This window comes from Mesocricetus auratus, unplaced genomic scaffold (assembly GCF_017639785.1).
Source record: "Mesocricetus auratus isolate SY011 unplaced genomic scaffold, BCM_Maur_2.0 Super-Scaffold_100013, whole genome shotgun sequence".
Taxonomy (NCBI): domain Eukaryota; kingdom Metazoa; phylum Chordata; class Mammalia; order Rodentia; family Cricetidae; genus Mesocricetus; species Mesocricetus auratus.
The window spans coordinates 4,507,634-4,526,322 of NW_024429196.1; the positions used below are offsets into that span (position 1 = coordinate 4,507,634).

The following is an 18,689-nucleotide window of genomic DNA, read 5'->3' on the forward strand; positions in this document are numbered from 1 at the left end:
CAGTACCCACATAAAAAGTTGCACGTGGCAACAAGTACCTAAAATCCCAGCACTGGGGAGGCAGCGACTGGAAGACTCCTGGGGCTCTCTGGCCAACCAGCCTAGCTGAATCAATGAGCTCTATGTCCGGAGAAAAGCACTGTCCCAAGAATTAAGGTGAAAAGAGATTGACACTCGGTGTCGACCTCTGGCTTTCACACACGTACCCTTATGTGTACACACACACACACACACACACACACACAAGAACACTGTAGGATGGGCACTGATTAACTTTATGACCTTTGTTAACCCTAATGACCTAATGACATCTCTATTTACAATGTAATAACATCATTCTGAAGTGTCTTGGGGCTTAGGACTTCAACAAATGAATTGGATGTTGTCAGGGGACACAATTTAGCCAATAGTAGCTGTCCCTGGGAAAAGCCAGGGCTGCTATGAGATTGTCTTCCTGGATGGAGCTACAAGTGTCATCTGCAAATGGGACTCTTCCTGGCCTGGGTCAGGCCTAGGTGCAGGTTAAAGAAAACTCAGGAGCCTGAGACCCAATGCCAGCTTCCCACTAGTGTAGATGTGCCTCTGCTTGCTCAGATGTGTGTGTGTGTGCGCGTGCGCATGTGTGCATATGTGTGCACATGGAGGCCAGAGGTTGTCACTGAATTCCTCTGTCCTTCTTTATCTTGTTGGTTGGCTGTTCAACCAGGAGCTCACCAATGTGGCTATGGCTGAACAACAAACTCCGGGGACCTGGCTGTCTTCACCTACATCCCATCCCCTAAGTCCTGGGGTTCCAGTTGAGCACGGCTATGTCTGGCTTTTACGTGGGTTCTGGGGCTCTAATTCAGGTCCTCATGCTTGTGGAGCAGACATTTCACCAACTGAGTTATTGCCCCCATCATGGAGACATGTTTTTATGTTCCCAGTTTTAGGGATGGGAAGTGAGAATTCCCCCTTCCCCGTCTCCCTGTCACCTACAGGATAAGAGTCTGGCAGTGTCAGGGTAGTGATGAGTCAGCCTTGGGTCCTCCTTGGTTTCTTTGTGGTTGTCATGGTGGCTTCTTGCTGTGATTGGTGTGATTTAGAGGTCCCCATTGTGAAGGGGAAGTCTGAGATGGCATCAGAAAGTAGAAATTACTGTAAATAAGGTGGTATTTGGATGTTTTATAATTTTACCAAGCTCATTATGTCATGGTCAAATGAAAACCTTGGCATTTGGGCAGGAAGCATGTGGCTGGTGAGGTGGGTGGATGCTAGGGCTGACTGCTGATCTGAAGGAAAGTCACTTGGCGGTCTCCAGCCAGCTACAAAGAGAGGTTTCAGGCCAGACCTTGAAGGCCCCTTCCTCCCCAAAGCTCTCTGCCTCCTACTTCTGCTGCTGCTGCTGGGGCAGAGAGCATTAGTGCTGCACAAGGGAAGGAGGAGTCTTCTAGCCCTGGGGACAAGTGATGGTGTATGTGTCTATCTATGTGTGGCATGTGTGTCTGTATGCCTGTGTGTGGTGTGTGTATGTCTGTGGTGTTTGTGTGTCTGTGTCTGTGTGTGCCTGTGTGGTATATATCTGTGTATGTGTCATATGTGTGTCTGTGGATATAGCATGGTGTGTATAGTATGTGTGTGTTTGTCTCTCTGTGTGTATATAGTATGTGTGTGTGTATGTCTGTGTATATGTTTGTATTGTGTCTTGTGTCTGTGTGTTTGTATCTGTGTGTCTGGTGTGTGTGTGTGTGAGAGAGAGAGAGGGGGTAAGAGCATACATGTGTGGCATGTGTGTATAATGTGTACATGTGTGTGTGGTGTGTAATGTGTTTGTATATATGAATGTGTGGGTGTCCACATGAATGTGTGGTTTGCATTTGTGTTTGTGTGTCTGTGTATGTATGGTGTGTGTGTGTGTGTGTGTGTATCTGTGTATGTGTGGTGTGTGTATGTTGGTGTGTCTGTGAATGTGTGGATGTCCACATACATGTGTGATATGTGCTTGTGCATGTGTATGTGTTGTGTGTGTATGTCTGTGAATGTGTGGTGTGTGCATGTGTGTGTATGTGTATGTGTCTGTGTATGTGTGTGTGTGGTGCGTATATGTGAGTATGTGTGGTATATATATGTGGGTGTGTCTGTATATATATATGTGGGTGTATGTGTGGTGTGAATATACTGTGTGGTGTGTATGTATATGTGTGGTGTGTATATGTATGTGTGTCTTTGTGTGTGTGGTATGTGTGTGTGGGTGTGTCTGTGACTGTGCACATGAATATGGAGGCCAGAGGACAGCCTTGGATGTCATTCTTTAGACATTTTGCCCTGTTAGACAATTAGAGTCTCTCACTGGTCTGGAGCTCACCAAGTAGGCAAGGCTGGAAGGCCAGGGAGCCCCAGAGGTCTGCCTGTTCCTGCCTCCCCAGGGCTGGGATTACACATTTGTGCCACCTCACTTGAGTTTTGTGATGTGGGATCTGCGGGTTGAACTCAGGGCCTCACACTTGAGCACTAAGTACATTTACTCCCTGAGCCATCTCCCCAGCACAGGCAGTGGTTCTAGAACCACTAGACCAGGTCAGCAGAAAACACTGTCCTTCCTCAGAAGCTCTGAGTCATGGAAGTCAGAAGAAACCTCTGATGTCATCAAGGCTTAGCTGGAGTGACAGACAATCCAAAGTTCTGTGTGAGACTTGGAAGAGCCACAAGAGCTCCTAGGGGTGGGACTTCATGTATGGCCCCAAAACCAACCCATAAAAAGCTCAGAGTCCTCCAGACATTCTCTGCACTCAAGTTCAAAGGGCTGTGAACATCATGTGTATCTCTGCAACACACCACACCTCAGTTCAGTCTCATTAGAAAACTGAGTTACAGCGTGGAAGACAGAGAAACAGGTATGCTGGTTGGGAAACGGCACTTCTGGTCTTCCCGCCCCACTGTGGTTCAGGTTCCACAGCCTGATAATGGACAGGCAAAGCCTCCTCTCTGTGTCTGATGAGATCATCTACCTCTTGGAGGCATCAGGAAGAATATATGCATGTGGGGTGGAGATGATGCAGGACCTGGGACAAAGAAGGCTTGTCCAGCATCCAGTGAACAAAGACTCCTTTGGAATTTTCAATGAGTGATTAAAGGAGGGAAGGAGGAAGAGAGGGATGAGAGAGAGAGAGAGTCATAAAGAGAGACAGAGACAGAGAGACATCGAGAGACAGAGGTTGTATACACGTCCTTGTTAATGACACCAAGCTTAGGAAATGTATTTGGGTTTCTTGAAGTGATACTGAGCAGTCTACAATGCCAAAACACTCTCTTTCCCTGTGTAGCCAAACCTTTATGTGGGAATACACACCCTCCTCCTTTAAAGAGAATGCCTTTTCTGCCCCTCTTTCTGGAGCTCTATGGTCTGAGGAACTTCAGGAAGCTTCACACAGCATGTGGCTTCGTCTCATCTTCATCTCCTCTGCTTTGACATGGGGTCCATCAATCAGAAGACCAGTCACCAGCAACCTTCCCTCTGCCCAGCACTGGCCTAACAACTTCTGGGTTCTTGTCTGCTGATACTAAAGAGGGGATCAGGGAGTTCAGAGGGGCCCTGGACTGCCAGTCTGGCAGAATTGGTGAGACCTAGGTTCAGTAAAGACCATCTTGCATCTTGAAAAATAAGGTGCGGGACTGGGGAGATGGCTCAGGTGTTTAGAACATTGTGCTACCAGGGAATCCCAGTTCAGCTACCATCACCCATGTCACGTGGCTTACAAACCACCTGTGACTCCAGGTCCTGCCAATCAAATGTCCTCTTCTGGTCTCTGGTGGCCCCTGTAAACATCTAGCATACACCCCATTGTAAACACTAAAATAAAACCTTTTCTTTAAATAGCAGTAAGGTGAAGATATAGAAGCAGACACATGACATCAACCTCCGGCCTCCACACAAGCACACATGGCTCTCCTTACCTCCATCCTGTGCTTCAAAGTCAGACTTCTCATCTCTGCCACTTAACAATGACAATAGTCTGTGAACATTCCTCTCATGCCCCTTACCACAGTTCTGAACCCCACCCCCAGGCAGAACATCTCCAAGGACATGCCATAGCCGGAGTGCAACCTCTCCTTAGCCCATACATAAGGTGTTCCGGTTTCCTCCTGTTGCTGTATTGAAAGCCCATGACAAAGAGTGTTTAGAGGAAAAGAATTGTTTCATCTTACACTTCCAGGTCACAGTTCACCCTTGGCGGAAGGGCAGAAACTCAAGGCAGGGACCTAAAGGCAGGAACCATGGAAAAGTGCTGCTTGCTCCTCCACTTTTCGGATTGCTCACTTATTTCATTATACAGGCCGTGACCTACCTATCCAGGTACTTCCTATGGTGAGCTTGGTCTCCTGCATCAATTAACGAATCAGGATAATCCCCCACAGACATTCCCACAGGCCAATATGACCTAGGGGATTCTGCAGTAGAGGTTTTGCTCTCAGGTGACTCTAGACTCTGTCAAATTGACAATTAAAGCTAACTAGGACGTGGGGTCTTCAAAGTGCCGTCTCCCTGACTCACCTGTTACTTGAGGGATCTTCTTTGAATGCAGTCTGTACACTTGCCTGTCTCTCAGACATACTCAAGGCTAGCTTAATTTTTCCTTTGGAGCCCACTTCCCCATCCCAAGCAGTTGCTCTGCTCTGTCTGAGGACCCCCTTTTTCCCCAAATGCCCCAAAACCTCCCAGCTCTGACTTCCCAATCTCCCCACAGTTGTACTTCTAGGCCACCCCAGTCCTATCTCTCTTCATTTCTGATAGCTTCAGTATCCCTAAAGACCTTCCAGTGTTTTAGGACCATCCCTATGCTGTCCCTGTGTGTCTATCCCCTTGGCTGGTTGGCCTGTGGTCAGCACCCTATGCCATTGACTGTGTAAGATACTCCAGCTAGCATGGAGGGGTGGAGATGGTCAGCCTAGATGCAGTGGCTTTCGTTACTAAGCTAATGATCCATTTCCTTCACAAAGTGCGCCCGGAAGAAGGGAGAGTCCCATACCAAAGCCAGGGCATTCCACCACCCAACTCTGCTCCAGGTAGACAGTTCAGAGGTGCCTCTGCTGCTCACTGGAGAACCAGGACTGCTGCCCATGGGGAGCAACAGCCTCCTGGTCCACAGAACTGTCGTAGGGCAGTTGTAGGAGAACAACAGGACTTGTGGGATCCATAGACAAACTACTGATACCCACAGGAAAGTTGAGGTTGTTTTCCTTATTGATAAATCCCAGTACCCTATTGAGTACTGTCCAAGGCAGAGCACAGCTTAGAATTCAGGACTGCACACATTTTTATCCGGATCTGTCTTCTACTGGTTAATCAGACACTATCTGAGGTCATCAGACTATACCTAACGCTGGTACAGTGTACAGACTGTATCTTATGCCTTAGAAAGACTTGGAAAATTCCTCCCTGAATGAGTGACTTCAACAGCAGTAGCTTTATGTCACGTTTTGTGTTTTGGTTTCCCCTGGATTTTAGTGTTGCAGGCATCTCAGAGTGACTTCACCTGGACCTGGTTTGCGTCTCCTAGGGCTCTGGCTCCATCGAGCAAGTAAAGGATCTAGAGTAAACTTCCGTGAGACTTTTCCTGGGGAAAAATGAACAAACTTGGATTCAGTCCAGATAGGTCACTGGTGACAGACCAAAGGAACGTTCTATCCTCGTCTGGTTTGGTAAACCAGTGAGTCTGCTGGTGTGATAGCTGCTCCGCCATATAGCCAGTTCCCAGCATGAATGGCCGCTCATACAGCACAGCTAGCAGGCAGCTCCACCGAAGAGTCTCAACCGGCTAGCACTTGTTGACATCTTTCTTATGTAACCCCCAGGCAGGGCCTCCAGAGTCTTTGTTTTCTTTTGAGTTCATGGAACTGGTGTGGGTTTCATGAGCCTTCTCTCCTTCAGGAATGTTTCTGAGGAAAGACCAGCCCTCCTTTGTCTTCAGGAGACTGGGGCAACCTCAGGAACTACTTCTTGGTTTTGTTCCTTCTTTGAGACATGATGTCAACAGTAGTGTTTGGAGGCCTGAAGACAGGACAGGAGTGGGTGGCTGAGGCCCCTCCCAGTGCACAGCTATGCAGACTGGGAAGCAGGGGTGTAGGCTTCAGGAGGACTTCCTGGTCCTTGGGCCTGCAGTGACCCATTGTATGCAGATCAGGGTGGTTGTTGGGCCTGCACCAGGTGCCAACTCTGCCTTTAGTTGATAGGAACTGGGTCAATGCCTCTGCCCAGCTAGGAGGAGCTCTGAGCTGGTTACTCATTCTTACTCATGGAGGTTCCGCAATGCTCCAAGGCCAGTCCCAACCTCCAGTCTCCCACGGGCCTACTGAGCCTCCCTTGTATGTCCGGAAAGCAGCAGACTGAGGGGACCAAAAGGAGAGTGACTTGTAAAACCAGATGCTGGGGGCAGTGCCTCTAGGCGGGTTCTCCCCCTACCCGGCTGCCATCAGCCAACAGTTTTTACCTCCTTAAAATGTCACACCCTGGGAACACAGCATCTACTGAACTGATGATTTGGGACAGGGGTGGGGGAGGGTGTGAAATCAAGGTGACAAAAGGGCCAACTGTCCATTCTCACCTTGGGGCTGAGGCAGGAGCTGCACCTATGAAAACAAAGGTGTCCAGGACTTCTGGTCATCAGATGCCCCCAATCTAGGGACAGGCCAGCCTCCTCTCCAAGTTCCCCAGCATCAGCAGTGCCGTATTTAGCTGCCGGGGGAGGAGAAATTGCTTTCACCTAGAGTTGATGTACCTGACTGTTACTTTGAATGTAAAATGCCCCGCACAGGCTCATGTGTACGGGCACTTGGTTCCCATCGGGTCCTGGCCCCCTGAGGAGCAGAAGCAGCCCTTCCACCCTCCTGGTCTGACAGTCGCATCAGCAGCTCTGCCTCAGCCTCCTGCCACCATGAACTCCACCACACTGTCCCCAATGTGAAGGACTGACACTCGCTTCAAGTTGCTTTTGTCCAGTGTTCTGTCACTGCAACAAGAAAAGTAACTAGCATAAGAGCTTCCTTCCAAATGACTGCAGCATGGAGAATGGGGGTGTGGTCACGTCCAGGGTTCAATGCTGACAACACACAGGGCGGGGCAGAGCAGAGGTGACACGTGTGGCCTACTCAGTGAGATGACAAAGTGCGCGCGTGTTCCTGTGTGTATCTCCCACTGGGTGCAATCTTGCTCTTCTCCCTCACCTCTCCTACATACCTTCTGAACTGTGGGTGGGTTGCCTGGGGCCGAAGGTCACAGATCTCAGCTCTCTGCCTCAGAGAATCCCCACGACCCTGCCAACTACGGTGCAGCTGCAGCCAAACCTTTCCCAGAAAGACACAGGTCTGCCCACTTCCCCTTGAGCCTCTGCTGGTCTGCGATGAGGCCCCTCCTAGAAAAGTATGTTCAGTGGCCTCCAGGAAATCTACCCTCTTTCAGCGGGAGGCAGAGGGCTGCAGAAACCTGCTGGGCCCTGGGATCTGCCCAGGGACTGACACCTAGAAGGTGACATTGGCTGATCAGCCTGACCCCACCCCAAACCCTGTTTGGCTTGTCTTTTGTCAGAAGGTTCAGCCTAAGGGACTAGAATGAAGCAACAGCTTCCCTGGGGTGAATTACTGCCCAGTGCTGGTATCTGGTTTCTCAGCCAAGCACGGGTGGCTCTGGCTCCAACTCCTTTGACTTGTACGCATTGCACACTGATTGTCTCTGTTTGCCTGGGTACTGACCCTTGGTCCTGGTTGCCTGCTGAGCACTGGCTCTCTAGGTTTGTCTGGATATTGATCCTCAATCCTGCTCACATTCTAAACACTAGTTGCCTACCTTTGCCAATTGTACTTGCATGTTGCACACTTGCTGTCTGTGTTTGCCTGGATACTGATTCTGGTTGCACAATGCACACTGGTTTTCTACGATTGCTTGGAATCCATCCTTGATCCTGGTTGTACTCTGTACTCTGGGTCTCCAAGTGTGACTAGTTAGTCCTCTCAGAGAAAGGACTCTGTGGCCTGACTGTTTCAGGCCCAGACGTAGGTCTTACCTGCAAGCACTGCTGACCCTATTTTCAGAAGACACCCAGTTCTCTTGCTGGGCTTTCCCCTGACCTAATGTTTCTTTAGGTACCAGAAATAGGCATGTGCTTGAGACTCAGGTGGCTTCTCCCTACAAGGGCAGTGCTTGCATGGGGCTTCTAGGAAGACAAGGGCACTTTGTCAACCACTAGGACAGCTTTCCTGAATTTGTCTGCATTTCCCGGGCCATCCAGTTGCTGAGGGTTGTCCCTGATTCTTTCAGCGTGCAAGTTACAGTCATGTAACAGCACCCCCACCTCTTACCCCTCATCTAGGCTGTTTCAAGTGATGGTTTATGTTTTGTGACCTAGGAAGCAAGAAGCTGGGGCATGTCCACTCCTATTTTCATGTCTGTCTGGGATGGCCAGAACCTGGCAGAGATCACACATCCGGGGCTTGCCAGGGACCCATACTGTCTAAGCCCCCACCCCCACCCACAGGGGAATTGTGGGAATATCCCGATCCCTCTTGAGAGTGAAAGGTGGAAAGTAACTTGTTGGGCACTCCGTACGGAGGACTCCACTTACAAGTGTAGAGAGCTGCTGTGGCAGAAGTTCCGGTGGGCAGCAGAAACGACTTGTCCACACTCACGGCACATCAGGGGTGGGATCCCTCCCTTTAGGGAATTTGACTCACAGGCTGCTTGCTTCTGACACCTCCCTGCTGAAGAACAAAGGGGCAGAGCTGTCAATACACTGCAGGTGGGCGTCAGTATGCCAGTGAAACTGTAGGGAGAATGTTGTGGGGTAGCTGGGGTCAAAGCCTGGGTCCTGGCAACCTTAAAAAGTTAGATGTAGCTATCTCTCCCCAGTTAAAGAAGCAAATAGTAATAAGAGCAGAGAAAAGAAGTGTGTTCAGTGTGGCCACAGTGGGGAGAACAAAGGAGTTGAGTGACCCCCAAGTCCATCTTCAGGGTCCTGACATGAGCTTCAGGGTTAAATGGGGAGCAACGAGACGCACAGCTAAGCAGGCCTGGCCAAGGTGTGGCCCTGCCCATCACTGACCCCTCACTACCCTGCGAAGGAGTTTTGACAGGTGGTCAGAAGTGTGTGAAATCGCCAGGCAGTGACAGCACACGCCTTTAATCCCAGCACTGGTAAGGCAGGCCTGTCTCTGTGGGTTGGAGGCCAGACTGGTCTACAGAGTGAGTTCCAGGCCAGCCAAGGCTCTTATATAGAGAAACCCTATCTTGAAAAACCAAAACGAAAAAAAAGTGTGTCAAATCCCTTCCTGGGAGACAAGTTCCCACTCTTACTGGAGTCAGCCTCTTCCTTCTGCCAGCTTGAGATCCCTGGAGAAAGTCCAATTTCTTGGAGTCCGTTTTCTCAGTAGTCTGACAGCCCAAGAAGAATAGGGCTCAAGCCTCTTTATAAATCTTCACAATAGAAGTCCCGGGAAGATGGGAGGAAACCCTGATGCCCTTTGGCTGAAGAAGGAAGGCCATGTGTAAGGTGGCCTCAGCCTCAGCCTCAGCATCATGGAATGGCACACTGATCCAGGTGAAGAGTGATGAGTTACAAGTGCCCACGGGGAGAAGGGACACAGGCTCACCAAGATTACTTCAGAGGAGACTGGCCACTCTCCCACACACGCTGTCACAGAGTCCTGTGAGGCAAAGGGTGTTCCTGGAACCTAAGGGGCAGGACTCAGGCCTTATCCAACTGTGTCTTTCAACTCATCAAGGTAGCCATCCAGCCATCAAGGACTAAAGGGCGAGGCCTGTGGGAAGAAAGGGTTTGTGAAGATAAAGCAGGCAGAGGGAGCAGGGTGCAGAGACAAGGGATGTCTACTCTGAATTCTCATGTTTTGGTTTCATGGGGAAATGGTGACTTTCTCCAAAGTGGCGATTACAGAGGGTGAATAGGAGAAAAACCACAGGGATTTTTTTTCTAGGACCAAAAATCTAAAAGAAAAAATTTCCTCCAAACTAAACAAAGTTAGATTGAGAAATTCCACACAGTACCTAAGGGACCTGGAGCTTCCCACTGGCGCCAGCCTCACATCCTAATGGCTGCCTGGGGAAGGGACACTAAGTTGATCTTCAAGATGCAGAAAGTCATGATTCTTTTTTGCAGAACCTTTGTTGCTGAAAGTTGGAAGCAGGTTTTGAGAGCTTCAGTAAGAACAACCACTGGTGAACCCCCCCCAGGCGCGCACCCGAACGCACGCACACACACACACACACCTGCTACCTGTCCAGGCACCTCTCCTGTACCCTGCCCCTTCGGCAGGGCAGGTGCTTAGCCTCAGATTACTTGTGGGTCCCTTCGCTTTAAGGCCCTTGGGTGTTGGCTGCTGTCAGGACCCACAAGGTGATTTCCCCATGACACCCTGGGCTGAGTAGCATCCAACATTAAAGAAACAAAGGAACCCCCTAATTACGAGATGAAACTCTGCCTTCAAAGAACGAAAGACCAGATTCTGAAGGAAAAGCTGCTGCCGGGCCTGGGTGGTCTTGCTGGTGTTTGCTGTTCAGTAATTTGATTAAATGAAAGCCATGCATTTGGGGACTTTTTTTTTTCAAGTAACATAGGCGTCATTTAACCTTCTTCGGCAAATTATAGGGGCTTTAGGGGAATGAGAAGTCTTTAGCCCACCACACACTTCCCCTATTAGACACCGTGTATCTATATCTGATGGTAAAAGTTATCCTATGCCTTAAAAATAATAATTAAACAAAAAAATCTCTCGCAACTGCTCAGCTGCAGGGTGTGGGGTCAAGTTCTATTTACATAGAATTCTTACCCACACCATCTGATCTTCGTTAACTTCTAGATCTAAACCTACTTGGGTCTTGTGCTTACAGACCCTTTAATTAGCATGCTATCTTAAATTGCTCTTGAATTGAGGTGGCTGTGACTGGTTTCTTATCTGTGGAGGTAGAGGCCTTAGGCTACCTGCAGGGCCCACGTGGCTGAGATTTTATCTGTCCAAATACAACCCTGTGTCCCTAGACCTGCTGGGGCTGAGCCTGGAAGGCTACTCTAGCCTTCAGTGCTGTCTCAGTTGGACCCTGGGAGGGCTCCCATCCCTACCTCGAGTCTTCCAGGTTGCCAGTTGCTGTAGGATGTGGATGAAGAGGGGAAGGGCTTTCCAATCTCTGAGTGCCAGGGCTGGCCCTGTCCTTGCATCTCTGGGGGTGGGCTGCTGAGGCACCCCACACAGTTGATGAAAATCCTGAGCCTGCAAAGTCACAGACACCACCATCTGTGGCAGGGAAACCAATAGCCATCTCTTTCTAGGCCAGGGGTCAACACAATTTTGGGGGGGAACCTAGGCAACTGCATTGAAAAGAATGGTGACAAAATTCTTTGAGGTAAAGAATCCTAGTTTCTCCAGAGTTCAAAGCTATTCTGGACAACTTAGAAAGAGCCAGGATGCAGCTGTCAAGTGGTGGTGGGACCCGTCAGATCACTGGTGATATGGCCTTGAAAACGGCAGGTCTAAAACCATCTAGGAGGCAAACCTCTGGGCTTGGCTGTAAGGTGCTGAAAGGGAGTTTCTAGACTGTGCAGCACCATGCAATGGACCAGGCTCCTACACGGAATAAAGGTGGACCTGAACACCAGCATTCATCTCTCTCTGCTTCTTGACGGCAGAGACACTGTGGCCAGCTGCTTCATCCGCCAGCCACCAAGCCTCCCCCTCCGTGATGGATTGGAGCCTAAAACGGTGTGAAGTAAGCCCCTCCTTCCAGAAATTGTTTCATTTAGATCTTCTGTCACTGCGACAAGAGAAGTAAGTAACACACACCATGAAAACCTTTTCCCTTTGTAAGTTGATCATCTCGGTTATTTCATCACAGTGATGGAAAGTTGACTGACACTCCAGCTTTCCCCCTCAGCACACATTGCCAAGAGAAGTGTGACAGGAAATCCACATGCGAGCTAAAGAGTGTCACAGGTCCTGTTTGTACAGAACTTGCCACAGAGCTGGGGGTAAACACTACTTGATTTCCCCTGGTAAAAGTTTAACACAAGATAAACTTGCTAACTGCAAAATGTACCTTAAGATTGTTCTCTGCCTGATAGCTAATGTCAACAGGGGTGAGATGGGGGTGGGGTCTGTCTCAGATTCTAAGGACCAGTGTGCAGATTTGTCTGGAAAACCGGCCCAGCTGCAACCTACTCAGGTTCCCAACTTCTGTCTGTCCTAGAGCCCTGGAGTAGACAGGACGGAAGTGAGTGGGGAGGGTGATGAGATGAGGGTGCTGATGGCCGAGGAATCTCAACCTCCTGACTTTCCATCTTCAGATCCATGCCTTCTTGGAAGCCTGTGGAGCCTGGAAACCACTCAGATGTCAGGGCGACCAATAGAATTCTGAACAGAAATAGCCAGTCACGGGAAACGAGCCCTACAACTCAACTGGGGACACTGGGTGTTGTCATCAGCAGGGACAGAGCCCTGAGATTCACTTTAAAGGTGATTTGATCCCAGACAAATCAGACTTTCTTTTCAAAGAGTGAGACATTTTTATGAGTATAAAACTCACTGAAGGAGATGAATTTTTCTCTCAATGTCAGTTCAATCCACAGAACTATTAATTAAAAAAAATCTACCCATCTACCTAACTACTATCTATCACTCTGTCTGGCTGTCTGGCTGGTTGAATAACTCTGAATGGAAGTAGTTGAGTAGCTGATCACGTACGTCTGGAAAGAATGGGTGGGGAAGTTGACACTATCTTACATATTTACATATTATTATTTTTATTTTTATGAGACTAAGCCATTGCACAGAATTGTATGTTCCCAAAATAGCTCAGAAGAGTGGAATTTAAGAAAGAAAGAAAAGGCAAAGCTGGAGGAAAACAATTTGAGACAGAGTTTCACATAAGGCTATAAGCAGCTGAAGATGACATTGAACTTCTTATCCTCCTACCTCTGGCTCCTAAGGGTCTGGGATGACAGGCATGTGTCATCAGGCCTAGAGAGCTGGAGATAGCTCAACAGTTAAGAGCACTTTTTGTTCTTGCAGAGGATCTTAGTTCAGTTCCCAGCACCCATGTCAGTTCACAACTGCCTATAACTCTGATCCAGGCATCTGCCTCCTTTCATCTCCTGGGACATTTACACCCACATGCACACACAATTAAAAACAACAAAAATCCTATAGATATATACACACCATAAATACACATTGTCTTCCATTGTACCCACTGGTGAGGCCCTGGGCTTCAATGTATAGTTCCAATCCAGTAGCCACACAGGTGACCCTGGCCAATCCCAGAGAGACACAAGCAAAACAAAAAGATATGAATGTGGGAAAGATCTAGTAGGAAAGGGAGAGTGGACAGAAGACCGATGAAGGTAAGAAGACTCACCACAAGTATCTACACCCACCTCTCAAGAAAGTCCTCAGTAAGCCAAAACTCTTGTAACAGAAGGAAAGCATGGGCCACGACATAGCCCATGCTCAGTATGTGCTCGTGCACTTTAAGAACTTTCTAGCGGTTGCCGGGTGTCTGAACAGCTGAGCTACAGTTAAAGGGATTGTATACTTGAAATAATGAAGCAGAGAAAAGCCACTGAAGGGAATACAAGGAACAGCATCAGTGTGTGTGTGTTTGGGAAGAAGGGGGTCCCTAAAGCACAAACAAGCTTTCCCAGTCTCATTTACTTTTACCCTTAGCCCAGCTCACAGACAGACTCTGAAACTTCTCATTATCACCAAATGTCCTTTCAAGTATTGAATGGCTACAGAAAAGTCTAAGTCACCTCCCCAGATGACATGTAAGACATGTCGATTCATTTGACTGTCCTAAGCAGGTACATAATCCTGAGGCGTTGCCTCCTGCCTTCTTCCCATTCACAAAGGATACATGACGTGCACACACACACACACACACACACACACACACACACACACACACCGTCTAGCAGTGTCCAGCCCTTTGACTTTGTTATCTACCAAGCTCACACTCGAGAGTGTGCAATAGAGGTAGAAGAAAATTTCAGAAGCATGATGATTGTATGTGCACATGAGTGTGCACATGTGTGCAACTGAAGAGGTATACATATGAAGACCAGAGCTGTACCATTGGCCTCTTCCTCTATCACTCCCAATGGTATTGCCTCCAGATAGGGTCTCTTAACTGAACCCTAAACTCACCCATTCTGCTAGGCTGGCTGGCCAGCAAGCTCTTAGGATCCACCTGTCTTCACCCTACAGTGCAGGGCTTATAGGAACACACAGCCATGCCCAGCTTTTCACATGGATGCAGGGGGTTCTAACTCAGGTAATTCAGAGGAAGCACTCTTACCACTGAGCCATCTCTCCAGCCGCATCATCATACTTTAAAAGCTTAAGATTTTGTGCATCCCTGCATCCCTGCATCCCTGCATCGACAGGTGGCCCTGGCCTCACATGACCTGTGGCTGTAGGTTGGACATGCCTATTGGGAACATTGTCTGTTAGGATTTGTGTAAGAACTACTAGCACTAGGCTGTAGTGTCATGTCCAGCTTCCTGACCACACTCCAGTGAGACAAGTGAGTCCAGCTCCTAACAGACTCCAAGATCACAGAGAAAGAACTTGAAGCATTTGTAGAACCACTGGGAGGTACCACTCACCAAAGAGGTTTAAACAGCTACCATGCTGGGAGGTGGTGGGGTGGTGGCACATGCCTTTAATCCCAGCACTCAGGAGGCAGAGGCAGGTGGATCTCTGTGAGTTTGAGAACATCCTGGTCTACAAGAGCTAGTTCCAGGACAGCCTCCAAAGCCACAGAGAAATCCTGTCTCAAAAAAACAAACAAAACAAAGACAAAACAAAGACAAACAGCTGCCACGCCAGTAGCTGCCAATTTCTAATTCTTTGTTACATATATCATTTACGTAAAGAGAATGAGTGAGTGTGTACAAGTTTATGTGTGTGTATGTGTGTACATGCATGCTATCACACATGTGTGGAGGTAAGAAGACAAGTTGCAAGAGTCAGTGCTCTCCTTCCACTAGGTAAGTGCTCCCCTCCACCCCTGCCCGAAACTCAGATCACCAGTCTAGACAGCAAGCGCCTTTACTCACTGAGACATCTCATAAGCCCGTGGCCCTTGATTTCCCAAGGGGCAGAAATGAATTGAGAAAAATAGCTGCTTTGCATGTATACACCAGGACTCCATGGGTAATTGTGTTCTGCACAGAATGGAGCATCTGGGCAACCTGATGTTCCTTAACAACATCAGGGAAGATGCCTCAGTTGACAAAGTGCCTGCATACAAGCTTGAAGATCTGAGTTCAGATCCCCAGCCCCATATGAAAAGCCAGATATAGTGTATGAGACGCTTATAATTCCCGTGGTAGGGAAGTGAAAATTGAGGATTCCTGGTGACCACTAGCCAGCCAGGAATCTTCTGGTACACACACACACACACACACACACACACACACACACACACACACACACACACAGGAACATGTGTACACAATTTACAAAGACATATATGCACACGAAAGGTATTTCTAATGAAGATAAGGTGTTTGGAAAATAGGAATGTGTAAGCTGAAGCTGCCGAGGTGGAAACTGACTTCAGCTATGGTTTATCAACCCACAGGTGGAGGCACATCAACTGCTGATGTCAGCCCTTAGCAGACCACTAAGGAAACACTGAGTGAGGACCCACAGCAAACTACTTTCTCCCAAGGCGAAATGGCCGGGGGCAAAGCCTCCATGGAACCTTAATCTCAGCCCCCAAGCTTTGCAACCATGCTGTAGAGAGGCCTGCTCTTGAACACCTGGGTGAAAATTCTACTCTTTGGAAGCGAGCCTGGGCATGTTTTGTCTGGTCTTTGGGACACTGTGTCTCTCGTGTCATAAGCACCAGAACAGGGGCCATTGCTTATTGTTGTGGTCTGGCTGTGAGCACAAATTCATTGGCCAACACACAGTGTGTGCTAATTAGACACTAGGTGATGAAGTGGGTACTGTGGAAATACGTGGCTACTGGTTGAGCCATTGACACTGAAAACACTAGGCTTCACCCTGTCATTCCACACCAGAACACTGAAGTTCACAAAAGGAGTTCACAATTTTATTTAGGGGGAAATATCTGCCATTACCTGGCATGTTTGATGCTTGGCACAGCAGCAAAATACTTTCAAAACATTCACTTTTCTAGGATCATGCATGGTGGCACAGGCATTTAATCCCAGTACCTGGGAGAAAGAGGCAAGAATGTCTTTGTGAGTTCAAGGCCGGCCTGGTCTACATAGCAAGTTCCAAACCAGCCCAAAGCTACATAGTAAGAGTCTGTCCAAAATAAATTTTAAAAATATTTAACAATACAAAGAAAAAGAATAATTGTCTCTAACCTTATCATTTTCCCACTTAGAATTAAAATTTTGCTGTATATGTATGTACAAATATATGTGTATATATAAGCATACATGTACATGCAGATTCATGTATATTTAAAATTAAGCATTGTATGTCTGCCCTTTTCACTCTTACAAGCTGGATCTTGTATTTGTTCAACACCTATGTCTGAAAACGTACTTTTCCTTCTGTTCACAGCATTCCATCCTAGGGATGGGCTCTGATTTTACTTCACTTTTTCCTTATTTTCTACATTGTTTGTTTCCAGCTTTTCCCGTTTTATAAAGAGACCTTCACAGAACACGCTCATTCATAAATTGCACTCCTCACTTCCAGCCACGCTGCTGAGACAGACACCTGAGAAGCAGGATTGCTAGGGCCAGAGAATAGTAACACTTCATGGCTCCTGTTACACACTCTTTGTAAGACAGTTTTTAAAATTCTATTAAGGCATGTCTAAAGACAATTATGGGGAATGACATGTTAAGCTTGATAGCAGCCCTTTTGCCTCTTTTCCTTCATCCAGGCCAAAGGACATGTTGGACACCACTATGGCTTGGAGTTACCCTGCTAATCCGAGTGTTCCTATGTCCCAAGGCCCACTGTCATAGGCAGGGCCCTCCACCACACACACCCAGGATCTCTCCTTCAGGACACCCTGACACACAGTTTGCAGAGTCAGGCCTGTCTCTAAGGCTGCAGCTCTCTGCTCAGCAAGTGCTCTACCCACTGAGCAATCTCCCCACTCTTGACTTTGTTTTTGATTTGGTAGAAAGTTAAGCTTGTTGTTTAATCTGTAAAAAGCATGAGTTTATGATTGCATGGAACAGTTTATTATCTATAAACCTCCTCTCCCCTCCTTTTTCCTATTTATTTTATTATTTATTTATTTATTTCGGACAGGGTTTTACTCTAACCCAAGCTGGCCTTAAGTTATGAATTCTGGAATTTACTCTGTAGCCTGGTCTGGCCTTGAACTTGAAATAACCCTCCTGGTTCAGCCTCCCAAGGGCTGAGATGACAGACTTGGCCCACCACACCCTGCCCTCTTTTGCTTTGTTTTGCTTTGCTTTTACTTTTACATTATACTTAACATACTTTGAAACACTAATACAAAATAAGTTAATGCAGTAACGACTGATAGGTTCACTACATAGATCACATAGATTAGGTATACGCTCACCCCAGTCAAGAGAGTTACAGGATCAAAAATCGAGAGCTAAACAGTTCTAGACATCCCTCATGCGGATGAGAAACTAGCAGACAAGAGATGTGAAAGGGTACTTTTCAAGTCTTTAGGAAAAATAGTAAACTGAAGACTGACTTCTTTACAGTCCTTCCCAGTTTATAAACCGTGTTCATGTTGCTCTCAGCCAGTGAAACACCCACCCAGTACCCCCTCCAGGAGCCCCAGGGGGCTGATTTTACATCTGGTGTTATTTCATTTATTGGTCCTGCTATGGGAAACACCCTTCAACTGGAGTCTCTACAAGGCTGTTAAGATGAGTTCACATGAGAAGCTGCAGGCTACCATTTTGGGCAGGCTGGTTTTCAAGCTAGCCAAACACACCGAATTCAGAAGAAACTGAAGTCATATCTCATGGCAGGCTCACAGAGGGATTTTCAGATTTTAATGAACCTGTTACTGAGGTTTGGAGATGTGGCTCAGTTGGTAAAGGTACTTGTCTGGCACGCACGAAGCCTTCGGTTTGGTCCCTAACTCCACAAAAACTGAGTATAATTGTGAACCTCCTCAAACCCAGCACTCAAGAAGAGACAGGAGAATCAGGAGTTCAAAGTCATCCTCGGATACCAGACAATTCTAGGCTAGCCTCGGCTCATGAAACCCCATCAAAAAATAAGAAAAACAGATAAGAACCTGTTTGTTAGAGGTCACATCTGACACTTGTGACTCCAAGGACCAAAGAAAATCTCAAAGAAACTCCAGGTTGTATCTTTCAGTGTCCGGGTGGGTTTTTCTGATGAAGGAACCCATCAGATTTGTCTGCCACTTTGATCTTCATGGAAAATGATGGCAAACGCATACTATAACATGAAATTAATCACCCATCAGAAACAGTTCCCCAGGCAACTCAAGCAGACCTTTGATATTTATTGAGTACTTCTGGACTCAGGGAAGGAGATGGTGAATAAGGTACGGCTGCTTCATCCAAAGGCATCTCAGTGTGTTCTATATCTGTCCAGTCGTGTCTATGGGATCCGTGCCAAGCCTATGGAGTGCTGGCTTCCATTGCAGATAATGCCATAAGTCATTGTGACTGCTCATGGTATAGCTGTGAGCCTTATAT

General features: G+C 47.7%; 1 long non-coding RNA gene across 1 annotated transcript in view; it reads left to right on the forward strand.

Moving 5' to 3' along the window:
- LOC121143465 overlaps positions 1-15,830 on the forward strand; it is a 65,183-nt gene extending 49,353 nt beyond the window's left edge. The window contains exons 3-5 of the long non-coding RNA XR_005880647.1: positions 11,667-11,805; positions 12,321-12,489; positions 15,620-15,830. This is a non-coding gene — a long non-coding RNA (uncharacterized LOC121143465). The remainder of the gene's footprint in view (positions 1-11,666; positions 11,806-12,320; positions 12,490-15,619) is intronic.
- The last annotated feature ends 2,859 nt before the right edge of the window (positions 15,831-18,689 follow it).